At 43.1% G+C, this 17,112-nt stretch overlaps 1 pseudogene across 1 annotated transcript; it reads left to right on the top strand.

Annotated features, from left to right (window-relative positions):
• The first annotated feature begins 15,987 nt into the window (after window positions 1-15,987).
• Window positions 15,988-16,609, top strand: LOC308532643 (zinc finger CCHC-type and RNA-binding motif-containing protein 1-like; annotated as a pseudogene). Its single transcript has one exon. The product of its transcript is annotated as a zinc finger CCHC-type and RNA-binding motif-containing protein 1-like (transcript).
• The last annotated feature ends 503 nt before the right edge of the window (window positions 16,610-17,112 follow it).

Raw genomic sequence — 17,112 nt, 5'->3', positions numbered from 1 at the left:
TCGGGGCCTCTGAGGGGACCTTGCCGAAGACGGAAGCCCCTACCTTGACTTTTCCAAACAAGTCCGACCCCCCGGATTCCCCTCCCCCGTGTTTTGCTAGAATCTCTATGTTTAGTCTTTAAAGACCTGACCTTGTAGAAGCATATACTTTCTCAAGGATACTTGCCCTGCTGATTGTATCTAGAGGTTAATTTGAGTTCAAGCTGTTGTTACAATAAAAAACCGACGAGGCAGGACAACAGGAGTGCTTTTACTTCTCAAGTAAAACAGTCCCTTAGCCTCTCTTTCACAGAAACCTGTGTCGGAGTAGTCTGTTCATCCGTCGCTCAGGGCCTGCTGGTCAGCCCCGGCAAGAGTCTACAGTGACCTCCCCACAAGCCTTCTCTCCCTCTTATTGTGTAGAAGGTCTACCCCATACCTTTTAAACATAGCCTGCCCTGGCCAGTTTGGCTCGGTGGATAGAGTGTTGGCCAGTGGACCAAAGGGTCCCGGGTTCAATTCTGGTCAAGGGCACATACCTCAGTTGCAGGCTCCTCCCCGGCCCAGGCCCTGGTCAGGGCTCGTGCAGGAGGCAACCAACCAATATGTTTCTCTCACATTAGTGTTTTTCTCTGCCTTTCCCTCTCTCTTCCACTTTCTCTAAAAGATGAATGGGAAAATATCCTCAGGTGAGGCTAAAAAAAACAAACCCCTAAGTCCTCACTATCTCTCTCAAACTCTCGACCTAACACATCACCTCCTCAACACCACCAACCCTACTCTCTCTCTCTCGCAGGACTGCTGGCTCTGTCTTCCCCTCTCATCAACTAGCTACACGGCAGCCCCAACCTCCTTACACCCATGGGCCAACTCCAGTCTGTCCTTCCACTGTAAGATACATGGAAGACCCCCGTTCCAACTCATGTGCGTGGATGAACTTTATGTTCTCCAGACCACAGAAAGGACAAGAGGAACTCCCACAGGCGGAGCTGTTCAATTACTCGTCACATTTAAACAACATAACTGAACACTTACCCAACAAAATCCCCATCTTAGGATCAGGAACAACCAACATTGTCCTAGCGCCGTGGTTGGCAAACCGTGGCTCGCGAGCCACATGAGGCTCTTTGGCCCCTTCAGTGTGGCTCTTCCACAAAATACCACGTGCGGGCGTGCACGTACAGTGCGATTGAAACTTCGTGGCCCATGCGCAGAAGTCGGTATTTTGTGGAAGAGCCAGTATTTTGTGGAAGAGCCACACTCAAGGGGCCAAAGAGCCGCATGTGGCTCGCGAGCTGCGGTTTGCCGACCACAGACCTAGCATATCAGGCACCTCTTTGCATCAACAGAACACTCCCTGCAGGAAAGGCTTAGGACCTCTTGATCAACGCTTATGCAACTTTACTCTCAACCTCCAGTCTTCCTCCAACTGGGGTAACTATTTCATCACCCAAACAGCCCTTTTTCTGACACCCATTCCTTTCTCAGCCTGGCCCATCATCTCAGCGACTTTCCCAACAACCCATATCTCCCAGTTCTGTTTAGGTCCACCCCTTTCCTGTGTTGGCTATTTCCCATGGTAGAGTTGCAATTCACAATTACAATCTAACTGCAGCCAACTCCCCTCCCATGGTCTCACACATTCTGAATTTTGGGTGGAGACTGAGAGGAAATATATATTTTTGGTGAACACCACCACTGGGGGTACCCAGGTCGTTCCCAAAGGCCCTTTACAGCCCCTTACAGGGGCAACCTTAGCTAGAATTTTCTCTGGGAAAATGAGAACAGCAAGGTCACTTACCGTTTCACTATTCTGCTTAGAAAATCAGGGAATTTTCTTTCTGTAGCACCAATACCTATCTCTGTCTCCCAACCAACTGGACTAGGACCTGCACCCGAATCTCTCTCACACCGAAATAGACATTGCCCTAATAATCAGTCCTTCGAGGTTCCTCTCACTGCTTATGCTCAGATCAGAGAGAGGGGCATTGTGCTCCTTCACCTCCTTGCTGGCCTGGGAATGGCCACAGGCCTAGGCACTGGGATAGGGGGACTAGCAACCTCCCTTTCCTACCATCAGAGCCTATCCAAAGACAGAATAGCTTAGAGGAGTGAGGACAAAAGGGGCCACATGCTAACCTGACAAGCTCAGGGGAGGCCTGCGTGTCAGTCTTGCAAACTCAGACCCAAAGTAACCACAAAGGATGGTCTGAAATTAAACTTTAACTAAACGCAGTTATGGTGGGTAGTTACATCCTAGGCCGGTATCTTCACTGACAAGATCAACCTATACCTTAACTGACCTATCTGTCTTTTTGCATCTATGATAATATGTCCTTGAAACGTCTGGGTAACTTGTAACTTCCCTTTTTCCAGACCCCTTGGGGCACAACCTAATGTGCCTGGGTGCCAGGACAGATACCACAAAATCCTTCATTGTTATTTTTATCATGTTGTTGACTGTTAATTCTCTTGCACCCAATCCCAGAGGTTTCCCCACTTTGCTTCCTCCAGCCTCTCTAGTCTATCACCAATGGATTTCATGTAACCCACCTACGTCCTCTCCTTAGATTGCAATGTATAAAGATAGATGGAAAACCACCATTCTCTGGAACATTATCCCAATCCATTGAGATACTGCTTCCCAGCAATTGTCTACAGTTTGGCTCAAATAAACTCACAAAAGTTCTTTCCAGGTTTGAATGTTTTTACGTTAACAGGAGATTGCCCAAAGTAGTATTGTCGCAGTACAGGACCAGATAGGTTCACTGGCAGCAGTTCCCTCCCAAATCGGAGAGGACTTGACCTCCACACAGTTGAGAAAGGGGGGCTGTGCTTGTTCCTAGAGGGAGAATGCTGTTTTTACACCAACCAGTCTGGCATAGTAAGGGACGGGGCCAAGAAACTAGTTATAGGCCTCAAAAGTCCAACAACAACTTTCAGAATCCTTGGGCACCTGGTTGCAGAATCTTCACTGGACCTCCTGGCTTCTATCTCTAGTTGGACCTCTCTTAATGCTCTTCCTGACACTCATCTTTGGCCCATACATCCTAAGAGCCCTTTCCTCCTTCCTCCAAAACTGCATTCAGGCAATTACCAGTAGATCCATAGAGGAAGTGATGCTATTCCACACCTACACTAGATACCATCCCCTCCCTCAATCATCAACTAATTAGGGACAACTCTACATCCCATTTAAGCATGAAGAAGTTACAGAAGAATGAGATCAGCCTCCCTCATCATCCCCACCTTGAAGAAACCCTATCTTATAAGAACCCCAGCTTACAGGAGAGAGAGAGAGAGAGAGAGAGAGAGAGAGAGAGAGAGAGAGAGAGAGAGAGAGACTGGAATGCTAGGCATAATTCTTGTGCTCCATTATGCCCTGCTTGAGACTCTTGCCCCTCCAGGCAGTTTTCCTGTTATTCTCATTACAGGTTTCGCAAGACATGATTAACAGCCTTCAGTTTCCAGTAAACCACCTCACCCAGCTTCCAGTGGACTGCCTACACCCAGTCCCCCACCTGCACCTGTTCCAACTGGTTACTCTGCCTGACCTTTACAGGAAACATAAATATCCCGCTCCCCCTACTCTGCCCCGATGATGCCGTTTTGGTCTCAGCCCTTCTGCTCACAGATATAACAATACATTTCTAATTCTTCACCACTTTTGGCCTTGTGCATTCCTCCTTTGGTGACCTTAACAGGAAACATCTACCTCAGGTTAGGAAATAATTGGTAGGTGTCTTCTATTTCCACTTATTCACTCACTCATCAATAAATATTTATCAAATGCTTCCTCTGTGCCCAGTACTGTTCCAACATCTGGGTATACAACAGTGAACTAAACAAACTCCCTGCCTTCACGGGAATTGTATTTTGTGAGAAAGATGGGTAATAGCATAAATACACAAGTAATAATTAGTATGTTGGGGAAGGTAACTGATGTAGTGAAAATTAAATGAAGATAAAGGTGGGGGGGGGATAAGTAATATTGGAGATGAAGTATAATTTATATAGAATGGTCAGGGAAGGGCCAACTGATAAAACAACCTTAAACACAGACTTGAAATGAAGAAGCAAAGCGTGAAAATATCTGAGGGAACTCTCCAGATAGAGGAAATAACAAATGCCCAAGCCCTGAAACAATGAGTGAAAATAAAGGGGAGAAGAGGTCTGAAGAGTGAGCCCTGGGACACACCAATATGTGGGGTCAGGGAGGTAAGGAGGGTCCATCAAAGGAGAAAGAGATGGACGAGCATTGAGGTAGTAGGAAAACAGAGAGGGATGTCCTGGAAGCCACATGCACAGAATGTTCAAAGAAGGAGGAGGGAATAATCACTGGATCAAAGGCTAATGATCAGATGTATGATGAGGATTGAGAATTGATCATTGGTTTTAGCAACAGGGGAAACATTAGTGATTTTAATGAATGTACCTGAGAGTAGAAAAAGTCTGAACGGAGCAAGTTCAAAGAGAATGGGAGGAGAAAAATTGAAGCAACAAATGTAGGCAAGTTATTCAAGAAGTTTTGCTATAAAAGGAAATATCCAAACAAGACAAATTAGGGGCTATTAGAGCATGTTTTTATGTTAATTAGAATGATTCAGGAGGGTGGGGGGGAAATCATGTTGTGGGGGAGGGAAGGGGCAAATACTGAACAGTGTCCTCCAGCAAAGAAGTGGTTGATTCTCTAATAACTAGGTTCTTGGGTATTCCTACAATCGAGGCCATGTGGGGCCCCTAGAGAAAATATTCTCTGATGAAGAGGAGCTTAACGTCAAAAATTAAGAGGCACACCATAAACAATCCATCAAAAGGGACAGTCACCAGTTTCAAAAAAAAGGACGAACTTGTACCCCAAGAATTAGAGATAATAGAGCACTCTGAAAAAATTTAAAATAAATATTCTGAGTTGCTCGAATAGGCAAAGAAAGAGTATAAACTATAAAACAAAAGAATAAAATTATAGGAAAGGGGAGGAGAAAGGATGGGGAGAAGGAAACAAAACTGTGGGGTCAGGTATGTATTTCACAAACTGAAAGATATTCACTTTTTAGAAAAGAAAAGGTCTAATTTTCATGATGGTCAGAAACAGCAAATATCCTTGTGTTGGGGGCAAAAATAGAATATTGGAGACTAGCTATCGTCATAAGAAATATGAATCATGCTTTGTTAAACGTGATTGTTTTATTCTGATTAAAGAAAGCACATTCTAACCTGGCTGGGAGCTGTATGCAGACCTGGGAGCTCACCTGGAAATGCTGCCCATCCTCCCCATCCTGAAGCTGCCTATTATCATGGAAAGATCAACAACCTTGTTGAGGAAAGGAAACAATGCAGTCCCGGATGCCCCCTGCCCTTTGCAAACTCTCCCCTCCCCCTCCACATCGCCCACATTGCCTGTAATCTGTAACCACTATATCCATTCATATTCCTTTTGCCCACTTCCCATGTAATCTTTGTCCTTGTACCCCATATAAGCAGCTGGCTTATGTTGGGGGGTGCAGAGCAGATTTTTATGGATGACCTGCTGTTCTCCTATACTGCCGGCATTATTGGAATAAACGCTCATATATGATTCAACCCCGTCTCTGCTTAATTGGCTCAAGTAGTGACAGGCAGTCCGAACCCATTGGTTGTCTGGTTTCAAATATAATTGGCTGACTCACCCCTCATTTGCCATGTTGAGCAGAAGAGTCACCGTGTGGGAGGTGCTGTGGGGGAAGAGGAGAGATTCCATGCAATCCAGCAGTTGACAGTGGGGTCCCACATTTTCATTTGCTTGCAACATATTGAGACATATTTGAAAGGTGAACATGGTGGTGGGCGTGGGTAGGCTAAGTAGCCATCTCAGGTGGTGATTTAAGAAAAATTGAATTTATTTAAGGAGAAGTGTTGGATTCAGCGGATGTATCGATTATATTACCCAGGTTTAACTAAACTAACCCTAACAAAATGAGCACGTAGTTTCAAAAGTTTTCTGCAAAGTAATCTCAGTTTGAAGTTTATGGTAATAATGCAGGCACAGGTAAAAAAGAAGAAAATGGCAGGAGTGCACTTCTAGTTTGAGCCCTTTTTCCGATACACTGGGGAGCCATGGCCTGCCAAGCTAATCAGACACTGCCAACCTAATGACACTGCCAACCGGACACAAACTATTTTCTTTTTTTAAAATACATATTTTTTATTGATTTCAGAGAAGAAGGGAGAAGGAGAGAGAGAAACATCAATGATAAGACAGAGTCATCGATCGGCTGCCTCCTGCACACCCCCCACTGGGAATCTGCAACCCTGGCATGTGCCCATGACTGGAATCGAACCCGGGACCCCTCAATCTGCAGGCCAACGCTCTATACACTGAGCCAAACCAGCCAGGGCTTACACAAACTATTTTCAAATGTTAAGAAGTCTTCTAGACATGTGTATTTATATCCACTATCATTGTGATGAATGTCACCTTAACTATACATGTGTAGATATGTATACTTATATATAGTATATACACTTATATATACTGTATGTAAGTATGTGTATAATATTTATCTACACTATATGTAAATATACATGTATACTTACTACTGTAAATATGTAAGTATATATACTAGTATAAGTATATATAGTTATATAACAGTATATATACAGAGTATCAAATATACACAAATTATGAATAGATATAGATTCTATGTCTACACAGATTATATATATATCTCCAGACCACGAAGATAATTTTTTAGCATTGTTTAAGGTCATACAATATTCTATCAGGAACTTTATGAAATTTCATTATATCTAATGGAAAAATGTTTGGTAGGGCCAACTGGCATGGCTCAGTGGCTGTCGACCTATGAACCAGGAGGTCAGGGCACATGCCCAGGTTGCTGGCTGGATCCCCAGTCAGAGCATGCAGGAGGCAGCCAATCAATGATTCTCTCTCATCATTGATGTTTCTATCTCTCTCTTCCTCTCCCTTCCTCTCTGAAATCAATAAAAATATTTTTAAAAAAATGTTTGGTAGCCTCTTTGGATCCTAATAAAGGAAAATCAATACACAAAATTGTTCCATAGAAAAGGTTTCAGTTTTATATTTTAAATCTGCAGGCTAAAATGATTAAAATTCAACATATCTTACAACTAGTTTGCAAGAGCCTCTGACTTACATCAGGGACTATGAAAATTAATAAAAAATTAATTTAAAAAAGTATTGTTTGACTAGCAGATGGTATTGGAAAATGAATAGTGTTGCCAATGATGTGTTTTTTCCATTTGGAGGTATTGCAAATTTTCTTTTTTCACTTATAACAACCATTAAAACTAAGTGTGAAAAGCAAACTAAACTGAGAATCGGGCCTGAAAAATCTCTAACAGAGTGCCAAACCAAGATTTGCTCTATAAATAATGAGGAAAATTCTATCTCAGTGTTAATTATAGATTTAGTGGAAACTTTATTCAAAGTCATAAAATACTAAAATATTATTTTTCATTCTTACCCCAGCTTTTCTTGACTTTTATTTTTACATATATACTATGTAGGCAAAATAGTACCTGTATATTATTTGTGGATAAACACATATACAAATAGTGGTTATTCCGCCTAAAAATAATTTTACTTCTAAGGAGTGCTCGATGAAGAACGTGGAGAGCCCACTGCACAGAATGAGGGCCTCTCAAATGTGTGCTTCTCAAACGAGTCCCAGCACATCGGACTCACACAGAGGGCACGCTAAGCTCAGATTTCTTCCCTTCTCCCCTAATCAGATTCTCTGAGAAGCAGAGCTTAGAAATATGATTGGTGAGCATTTCTAAAGTGCTGTTTTGGGCAGTGATCTGAGAGGCATTACAATGCACGGCTATGAATAATTGTCTATGAAATCAAACGTCAAGAGACAAACATATCTAGTTAGTTGCCAAACATTCTATGGGCAGGAATGATGATAACACAACACAAAGAGTAATACAGGTCACTGTAATTGGATGCCTTTGGGAGAAGTTAAAACAGAATAAGCTTTCAGTGCCGACTTTTCTTCTTAGCATAGAAATCCTGTGAGTATACTAGCTCCCCACCTCTGTGCTTCAGTTCTCTCCTCAGTAAAATGAGAGGTATGAGAACCACCTACTTCTTAGGATTAAGAGAATTAAGTGAGATAATATATGTAAGATGCCTGCAATGGTGTCTGGCATGTAGTAAAATCTTGCTGTTACTGATATAGTTTTTGCTTACCATCCATTTTAGAATAGGAGATTCCTGGAGAGAATGGCAATAAAAATTATTATATCTGAGCATAAACATTGTTTTTACCACACTTTTTGCTACAGTGTTGCAACATAATGTCTAGATATCTGAGAAGAAAAAAACTGATTTGTAACTATTAGAAAGGCAATAAAAGTCTCAATTAAATGAATTTAGTTATATAAAAAATTACATATTCTGCAAAGTGTAATAAATATCACATTTTTTTCAAGACTAAAATTAAACCCAAATGAAAATGGTGAGATCATCTCATAGAGATACCTACCTACCACTAATGCAGTTTTCTATGACAGGCCAATCTTTATTTTATTTTATTTCTGTCTTTTTTAAAAAATATATTTTATTGATTTTTTTACAGAGAGGAAGGGAGAGGGATAGAGAGTTAGAAACATCAATGAGAGAGAAACATCAATCAGCTGCTTCCTGCACACCCCTCACTGGGGACGTGCCCGCAACCAAGGTACATGCCCTTGACAGGAATCAAACCTGGGACCCTTCAGTCCGCAGGCCGATGCTCTATCCACTGAGCCAAATCGGTTACGGCTCTGTCTTTTTAAAAAAATATATTTTATTGATTATCTACAGAGATGAAGGGAGAGGAATAGAGAGTTAGAAACCTCGATGAGAGAGAAACATCGATCAGCTGCCTCCTACACACCGTCCACTGAGGATGTGCCTGCAACCATGACACATGCCCCTGACCAGAATCGAACCTGGGACCCTTCAGTCCGCAGGCCGATGCTCTATCCACTGAGCCAAACCGGTCAGGGCTATTTCTGTCTTTTTAGACTGAGCCTGTGCCTCTGAGCTTAATCTCTGGGTTTGTAAATATCAAGATTCCAGCTTGAATCCGTCAAGAAGGGAGTTAGGGCTCCAGTCACAGAGCCTAAAATTGACTGGATGCTGGGATCTCAGCTGGCCAAAACTCTCTCTATCATGTTGATCTCCTTGTTTTGTTGTTGTTGTTAATCTTCACTGAGGATATTTTCCCATTGATTTTTAGAGAGAATGGAAGGGAGAGGGAAAGACAGAGAGATGTGAGAGAGACACAGTGATTGGTTGTGTCCCTCATGCACCTCCCACATGCACCCTGACCAGGGCCGGGGCTCAAGCCTGCAACCGAGGTACATGCCCTTGACAGGAATTGAACCCAGGACCCTTCGTCCATGGGCCAATGCTCTATCCACTGACCCAAACCAGTCAGGGCTTGGTCTCCCTTTTGAACTACAATTCATGACAGAAACTGAGTTCCAGCCTTCAGAAGTAGATCTGGAAAGCTTCTGATTCTTTTTTGGCAGAGAGAGAGAGAGAGAGAGAGAGAGAGAGAGAGAGAGAGAGAGAGACATGGATCGGTTGTTTTCTGACAGGAGATAGAACCTGCAACCTATACATGTGCCCTGGCTGTGAATGGAACCCGCAACCTTTTTGTGGATGGGATGACACTTCAACCAACTGGGCACCCGGCAGGGCTATAGGTGATTTTTTAATTTCATTAACTGACCAAAGCCTCTCCAACACTTGGGGAGTTCTATTCAGGTGAGAGTCTTAGAGGGATTTGGTTGCAGGCCCCATACTCCTCTCAACCTTCTACCACCAGAACTCTCCTTCTGTGGTCCCCACCAATGCCTCGTGACCCCTTTGCAACTGACTTCTACTTTTTCGCATGGTCGTTTGTTGCCACCATGGGCCTCCCTCACTTTATTTTTAATTTTTTAAAAATCATTTTACTTTTATTTTTTTTAATATATTTGTATGATTTCAGAGAGGAAGGGAGAGGGAAAGAGTGAGATAGAAACATCAGTGATGAGAGGGAATCATTGATTGGCTTCCTCCTGCATGCCTCCTACTGGGGACTCAACCCTCAACCCGGGCATGTGCCCTTGACCGGAACTGAACCTGGGAGCCTTGAGTGCTCAGGCTGATGCAGGCTGACACTCTATCCACTGAGCCAAACCGGCTAGGACAGGCCTCCTTCACTTTAAGCTGCTGGACCCTTTTCTGGGCTGATGACTCTGCCAAGTTCGGACAGCCAGACTTTGCCCTTGCTGGGCCTGTGACATTTACCTCGACTAAAAGGCCAGACTCCCAAAAATCCCATCAGCATTGAGCAGTGGGAAGTCCCATCTGTCCCTGCTGTCTGATGCTGGGGAGGCTGGACACCTGCCCACGTTGAGCTTCTGTCTGCCCTGGGTTTTCAGAGTGAACTTTCCTCCCTCAGACAGGAGCCCCAGAACCTGTGGTGACTCCTGAAGGTCTCCCAGATCATTAAGAGACGCAGCTTTTCCTTCCGCTGGGAAGACAGCAAGACCAGTGACTCATGTGTCACTGCTAATGAGCACAAAGGGTCTGAACATTGGGGAACACAGAGAGAAAAGGACTGAGATTAACCAGACACCAGGCTTTTAATTTTTTCCCAGAACACAGCCTATTTGTCATGCGATGTTAGAAGGACAGAGAAAATAAAGTTAACAAGCAGCCGTTGTCTGTTTGAGAAAGTCTTTTTTTAAAAATATATTTTATTGATTTTTTTACAGAGAGGAAGGGAGAGGGATAGAGAGTTAGAAACATCGAAGAGAGTGAAACATCGACCAGCTGCCTCCTGCACACCCCCTACTGGGGATGTACCCACAACCCAGGTACATGCCCTTGACCAGAATCGAACCTGGGACCTTTCAGTCCGCAGGCCAACGCTCTATCCACTGAGCCAAACCAGTTAGGGCAAGAAAGTCTTAAAGAAAGCCACCGCAGAGAGATGTGGGTTGCCCGTGGCGATGTGCAGAAGAAACAGCGGGTAGCCAAAGATACCAAACATAAGCTCCATCTTGGGAGAAACTGGTTACCAAGAATTAGGCTCGAAACGCATTCATTAAAGCTTGCAGAATTCCACCCAAGAGCCTCTCCTCTCATGCTGACATGGATACCCCAAATCAGGAGTTGGTAACTGGAAGCCTGTATTTCATTCGGCAAGTGCAACTTTAAAAATCCTCGCTTTGGTCCTAGCCAGTTTAGCTTAGTGGATAGAGCGTCAGCCTGTGGACTGAAGGGTCCCAGGTTTAATTCCTGTCAAGGGCATATGCCTGGGTTGCAGGCTCAATCCCCAGTAGGGGGCGTGCAGGAGGCAACTAATCAATGATTCTCTCTCATCATTGATGGTTCTATCTCTTTTCCTCTTCCTTCCTCTCTGAAATCAATAAAAATATATATTTTTTAAAATCCTCACTTTGAATGTGAACATGTTTTGTGGTGCATGCAATTTCCTGTTCTCCATAAGTTTGACCTTCCTTTTACATCAGGTTTCTTTACATATTTTACAGTGCTTTACTAGCTGGCCTCCGAAGGCATTTGACCTAGATTGCTCAGTAATATTCTCTAGAAAGCAAAGGAAATGAGAGGCTAATGATGCCCAACTTGGATTCTGGCTTTTGGAGCCCATTAGGGATGCTAGGGCTTGCTGGTCAGAGCTGGTCTAGGGGGATTCAGGCTGACTACTGCAGACTGGGCAGGGCACTGAGCTGTCATAGCCTTTATCCCACAGTACACTCACAGCTTGCATAAAAGTCTGTTGCCTCCACTAGGCACTAGGCATCTAAGAACATTCAATTTCTCAATATTCCCATTTTGGGGGGAACTCTCAAAAGAGAAATACTAAGGAATTGGACAAGGTCAATAACCCAGGTGTACTGTTACTGTATTTCCAGAACCAAAATTCAGATCTCATGGTTCAAACTTGGAAACATAGCATTGGAAACTGTGACTGCCCTGGACAATTCTTCACATATGAGCACTAGAGCTGTATAGAGCTTAGCCACTGTCCAGTGGGGGTTGGGGGTGGTACCTGGGAGAGGGAGACACGTTTTCAGGGTTACACTCGCCTGTAAGTTGGGATCTGGACTTCTTTCTCAGTGAAGAGTACACTGAATGATCTCGGATTTCCTCCAAACACCTGAAAACATACATACTGGCAGAGACATGACTGGTGTAGAAAACCTTTTATGCGGCCTGTGCGTCTCTATAGGTCTACTGCCGGAACCACCCACACCACCCAAGGTTCCGGGACGACAGCCTTGCAAACACATTCCCTTTACTCCAAATTGCATGACTGGGACATCCACAAATAATGACATGAATCCTCTTTAGGCTCCTGCAGAAACCTCTGGTCCTCCCTAATCAGATTCCATCCATCTTTGTGTCATACACTCCTGGCTCTTTAAAGATCCCGTAGCTCCTTGCTCCTTGCCTGGCTGAGAGGGAAAAGAAACAACAAATTCCTTAATTCTGCTTCCTGAAAACCACTCAACTCCACCAAACTATCTAAAAATATGTTTCTGAATTCTAATGCATAGACTTATGAGAGGGTAGAAAAGCTAGCTAAAATAAGGCTTATATGTGTAATCTCAGGAGAGGGTAGTTTAGAAATGACTATAAGAATATCACTTTTTCCTTGACTGCACATGGGGCCTGGCGTTAATAAGACACAATGGACCAAAAGTAGTTGAAAGCACTATAGCAGCACCCATGAAGAATAGGACAGGATAGACAAAGAGATGGGAGGGCCACCTAACAGGACTTTATTCTCAGTCCTCAGGACAACCAATGAAGACTTTTAAGTAAAACAGTTCTATCAATGAATTTTACTCTGTTAATCTAGTAACAAATGTTTACTACTTTAATTCTTACAGGATTAATCATCTATGTATCTTATAATTCTTTGCTATTCAAGAAGAATCTGGGAGAAAATAGAAACTTGGTGCATTCATTTCCTGGTTTAATAAAGGGGGGAAATCATTTTGTGCAAGTAAAAGAGAATCTAGCCCTAGCTGGTTTGGCTCAGTGGATAAAGCGTCGGCCTGCAGACTGAAAGGACTCAGGTTCGATTCCGGTCAAGGGCATGTACCTTGGTTGCGGGCACATCCCCAGCGGGGAGTGTGCAGGAGGCAGCTGATCAGTGTTTCTCTCTCATCGATGTTTCTAACTCTCTATCCCTCTCCCTTCCTCTCTGTAAAAAATCAATAAAATATGTTTAAAAAAAAAAAAAGAGAATCTATACTAATAAAAGGGTAATATGCTAATTAGACCTGGAGACCTTCTGGATGTTCTTCCGGACAAAGCCATGGTGGTGGGGCCGAGGCAGAGGCAGTTAGGGGTGATCAGGCCAGCAGGGAAGGGTGGTTGGGGGTGATCAGACCAGCGGGGGTTGGGGAGGGGAGTTGGGGGCAAGCAGGCCAGCAGGCAGAGTGGTTGCAGCGGTTCTCAACCTGTGGGTCGCGAACAATGAAAATACATCCTGCGTATCAGATATTTACATTACGATTCATAACAGTAGCAAAATTACAGTTATGAAGTAGCAACAAAAATAATTTTATGGTTGGGGGTCACCACAACATGAGGAACTGTATTAAAGGGTTGTGGCATTAGGAAGGTTGAGAACCACTGGTAGGGCAATCAGGCAGGCAGGCAGGTGAGCGGTTAGGAGCCAGCTGTCCCGGATTGCAAGAGGGTTGTTCCACAGGGATCAGGCCTAAACTGGCAGTTGGACATCCCCTGAGGGGTCCCAGATTGGAGAGGATGCAGGCCGGGCTGAGGGACACACCCTCCTTCTCCCGTGCATGAATTTCATGCACCAGGCCACTAGTATATTTATAAGGAAAATACATACCTTTTTATAAAACAGACAGTTCAAAAATAATTTGGTTTTTGCCCAGCTGGTGCGGCTCAGTGGTTGAGTGTCGACCCAAAAACCAAAGAGTCACTGATTGGATTCCCGTCAGGGCACAAGCCTGGTTTGTGGGCTCCATCCCCAGTAGGGGTGCATACAAGAAGCAGTTGATTGATGATATTTCTCTCTCATTGATGTTTCTATCTCTCTCCCTTCCTCTCTCTCTAAAAACCAAATTAAACAAATAATAATAATTTGGTTTTGAGACAATTTTTAAATAAAACTGTTTAAAAGTATATAAATATGTGGTAATAAACATTTTGTAATTGTTTATAAGACTGCTCATCACAACAACAAAAGGACAGCATTGCTCCTGATTTAGCTACATATTCATTTTCATTAGCTATTACCTTCACAATGTTCACAATTCATAAGCGACCAAAGACTATATAATGAAAGGACTTTTTCCCAATCCTGTTGCCCAGTCACCCAGTTTTGCTACCTTGGGACAATCAATATTTTTAGTTTTTGGGGGGTATTCTCCCAAATATATTTTAAAAAAGCGAGTGTATATTAAGTATATTTATCCTCTTTCATACAAATAGAAATATACTAAGCATGGTGTTTTTATCTGGCTTTTTTCACCAACTATACATATTGGCACTCATTCCACATCATAACCTAAAGAGCGTCCTCATTTTCATAGCTTCACACAGTGCTCCCTCTGTATTCACTTAATCATTCTCCTACTAAAGGCCATTTAGGTTGATTTACTATTTTGCTGTAAAAATGCTATCTGCAAGAACCTCTACATGTCTCATTTTGCAAACATGTAAGAATATCTGTAGGAATAAACTTTTAGAAGTATAAATTCTGGATTAAAGGGTATATTCTTTTGTAATTTTGATAGCCATTGCTAAATTGTGCTTTACCAAGTTGCACAAAAATGCATTTCTAATTAGTCCTTTCATTGGCCAGTTCCATAATGTTAATTATTGTAAATTTAAAATATTTTAATATATGGTAGAGCTATATCTCTTTATTTTTAAGGGTTTTTTTTGGGGGGGGGGGGAGAGGAGGACTCTTTTGGTTTATTTATTTTTAATATGAATTTTATAATCAGCTTGTCTAGTTTTATTCAGGCTATGAATATAAAATCTTTTTTTTTTCTATAAAGTGTGACCAACCCATAAAAAAGAATAGTGAGTTATATAAAAAGTAACTTCATTTAGGTTTTATAATAATGACATGTTTAATTTCATTCTCTGAATGAAAGAAATGGATTGAGCCCTGGCCGGTGTAGCTCAGCTGGTTAGGCTTGTCCTATGCACCAGGAGGTTGCCAGTTTGATTCCAAGTCAAGGGCACATGCCTGGGTTGCCGGCTGGATCCCTGGTTGGAGGGTGTGCAGGAGGCAACTGATCGATGTTTCACCCTCCCATTGATGTTTCTCTCTCCCTCTCCCCGCCTCTCTAACTCAAAATCCATATACTATTTTTAAAAAAAAAAAAAAAAAGTGGATTGAGCCATGACCGGTTTGGCTCAGTGGATAGAGCGTCAGCCTGCGGACTGAAGGGTCCCAGGTTCGATTCCAGTCAAGGGCATGTACCTTGGTTTCGGGCACATACCCAGTGGGGGTGTGCAGGAGGCAGCTGATTGATGTTTCTCTGTCATCGATGTTTCTAACTCTCTATCCCTCTCCCTTCCTCTCCGTAAAAAAATCAATAAAAATATATTTTTTAAAAAAGTGAATTGATAAAATTCCACTTAATAAATGTAATAAATTAAGAAAATATACTTCAAATCCATATTAGGGAGAATTTGGGTCAGTGTTTCTCAATGAGGGGCAATCTTGCTCCAAGGGACATTTGGTGAAGTCTGAAGACTTTTTAAAAATTTTTTTTTATTGATTTCAGAGAAAAGGGGAGAGGGAAAGATAGAAACATCAATGATGAGAGAGAGGTGCCTGCCTGGCCCATGCCAATATCAAGCAAGAGCCAGGAAGAGGCTGTGCAGCAGCTGCCTTCTTGTCTGGGGTACTGGAACCTTCCCAGTCCCTGAAACCTTCCTAGTCCCTGCGATGATGCAATGATGCCAAGGCCCCTATGAGGGGCAAGGAGTCGTTGTGGCTGAACCCCACTGAGCCGACACCTCACGCTCTTCCCATTGCCCGGCCCGCCCCACCTGAAGAAATAAGTGGTGGATTGGCCCCAAATAAAAGCACAGTGTATGTATCCAACTTGCCCTTTTCCCTGACAAACAATGACTTATACTGGATATTTTCCAAGTATGGCAAAGTTGTAAAGGTTACTGTAATGAAAGATAAAGATACCAGGGAGAGTAAAGGTGTTGCACTTATTTTCTTTTTGGATAAAGACTGCACAAAATGGTACCAGGACAATAGGCAACAAAGTTATTTGCTAGTGACAAAAGCAAGCATTGCTTTGAGAATGGAAGAGCACCTGATGCCCCCCGAAGACAAAAGTGCCTTGATAAATCTAAGGGCTATGAATGTGGGGAGAGTGGACACTTAAGTTATGCCTGCCCTAAAAATATGCTTGGAGAATGCAAACCTCCAGAGAAAAAGAAGAAGAAAAAAATTCCTGAACCAGAAGAAGAAATTGAAGAAGTAGAAGAAAGTGAAGATGGAGGAGAAGATCCTGCTCTTCATAGCCTCAGGCCATAACTTTCCAGCAAGCCGAAACTGAAGAAGAACAAAAAAAGTAGACCCCAGCCTCCTACTTCCCCACCCCTGTAATCCCTACTTCCCCATGTAATCCTTGTCCTACCTTATATAAGCAGCTGGTGTATGGGGGTGGCAGAGCAAATTTTTGTGGATGACCTGCTGCTCTCCCATACTGCTGGCAGTATCAGAATAAATGCTCATATATGATTAAAAAAAAAAGTGGAAACCTACTTAAGGGGATCCCTCAACCTCTAATGATTCAAGACGCCCAAGGATAAAGAAAAGCACATATTTCAGTGATGAGGAAGAACTTAGTGATTAAAATTATGTTTTTTATTATGTAAATACTAGAGGCCTGGTGCACAAAATTCGTGCATTTTGGGAGGGTGGCTCCCTCAGCTTGGCCTGTGCCCCCTCGCAGTCCAGAAGCCCTCAGGGAGCAGGCCTAAGCCATCAGTCGGACATCTTTAGCACTGCCACGGAGGTGGGAGAGGCTCCTGTCACCGCTGTTGCACTCGCCAGCTGTGAGCCTGGCTTCTGGCTG

This window comes from Myotis nattereri (genome assembly GCF_964212035.1).
Source record: "Myotis nattereri genome assembly, chromosome: 16".
Classification (NCBI taxonomy): Eukaryota; Metazoa; Chordata; class Mammalia; order Chiroptera; family Vespertilionidae; genus Myotis; species Myotis nattereri.
Note: the sequence above shows the minus strand (reverse complement) of the source record. Positions and strands in the feature narration are given on the sequence as shown.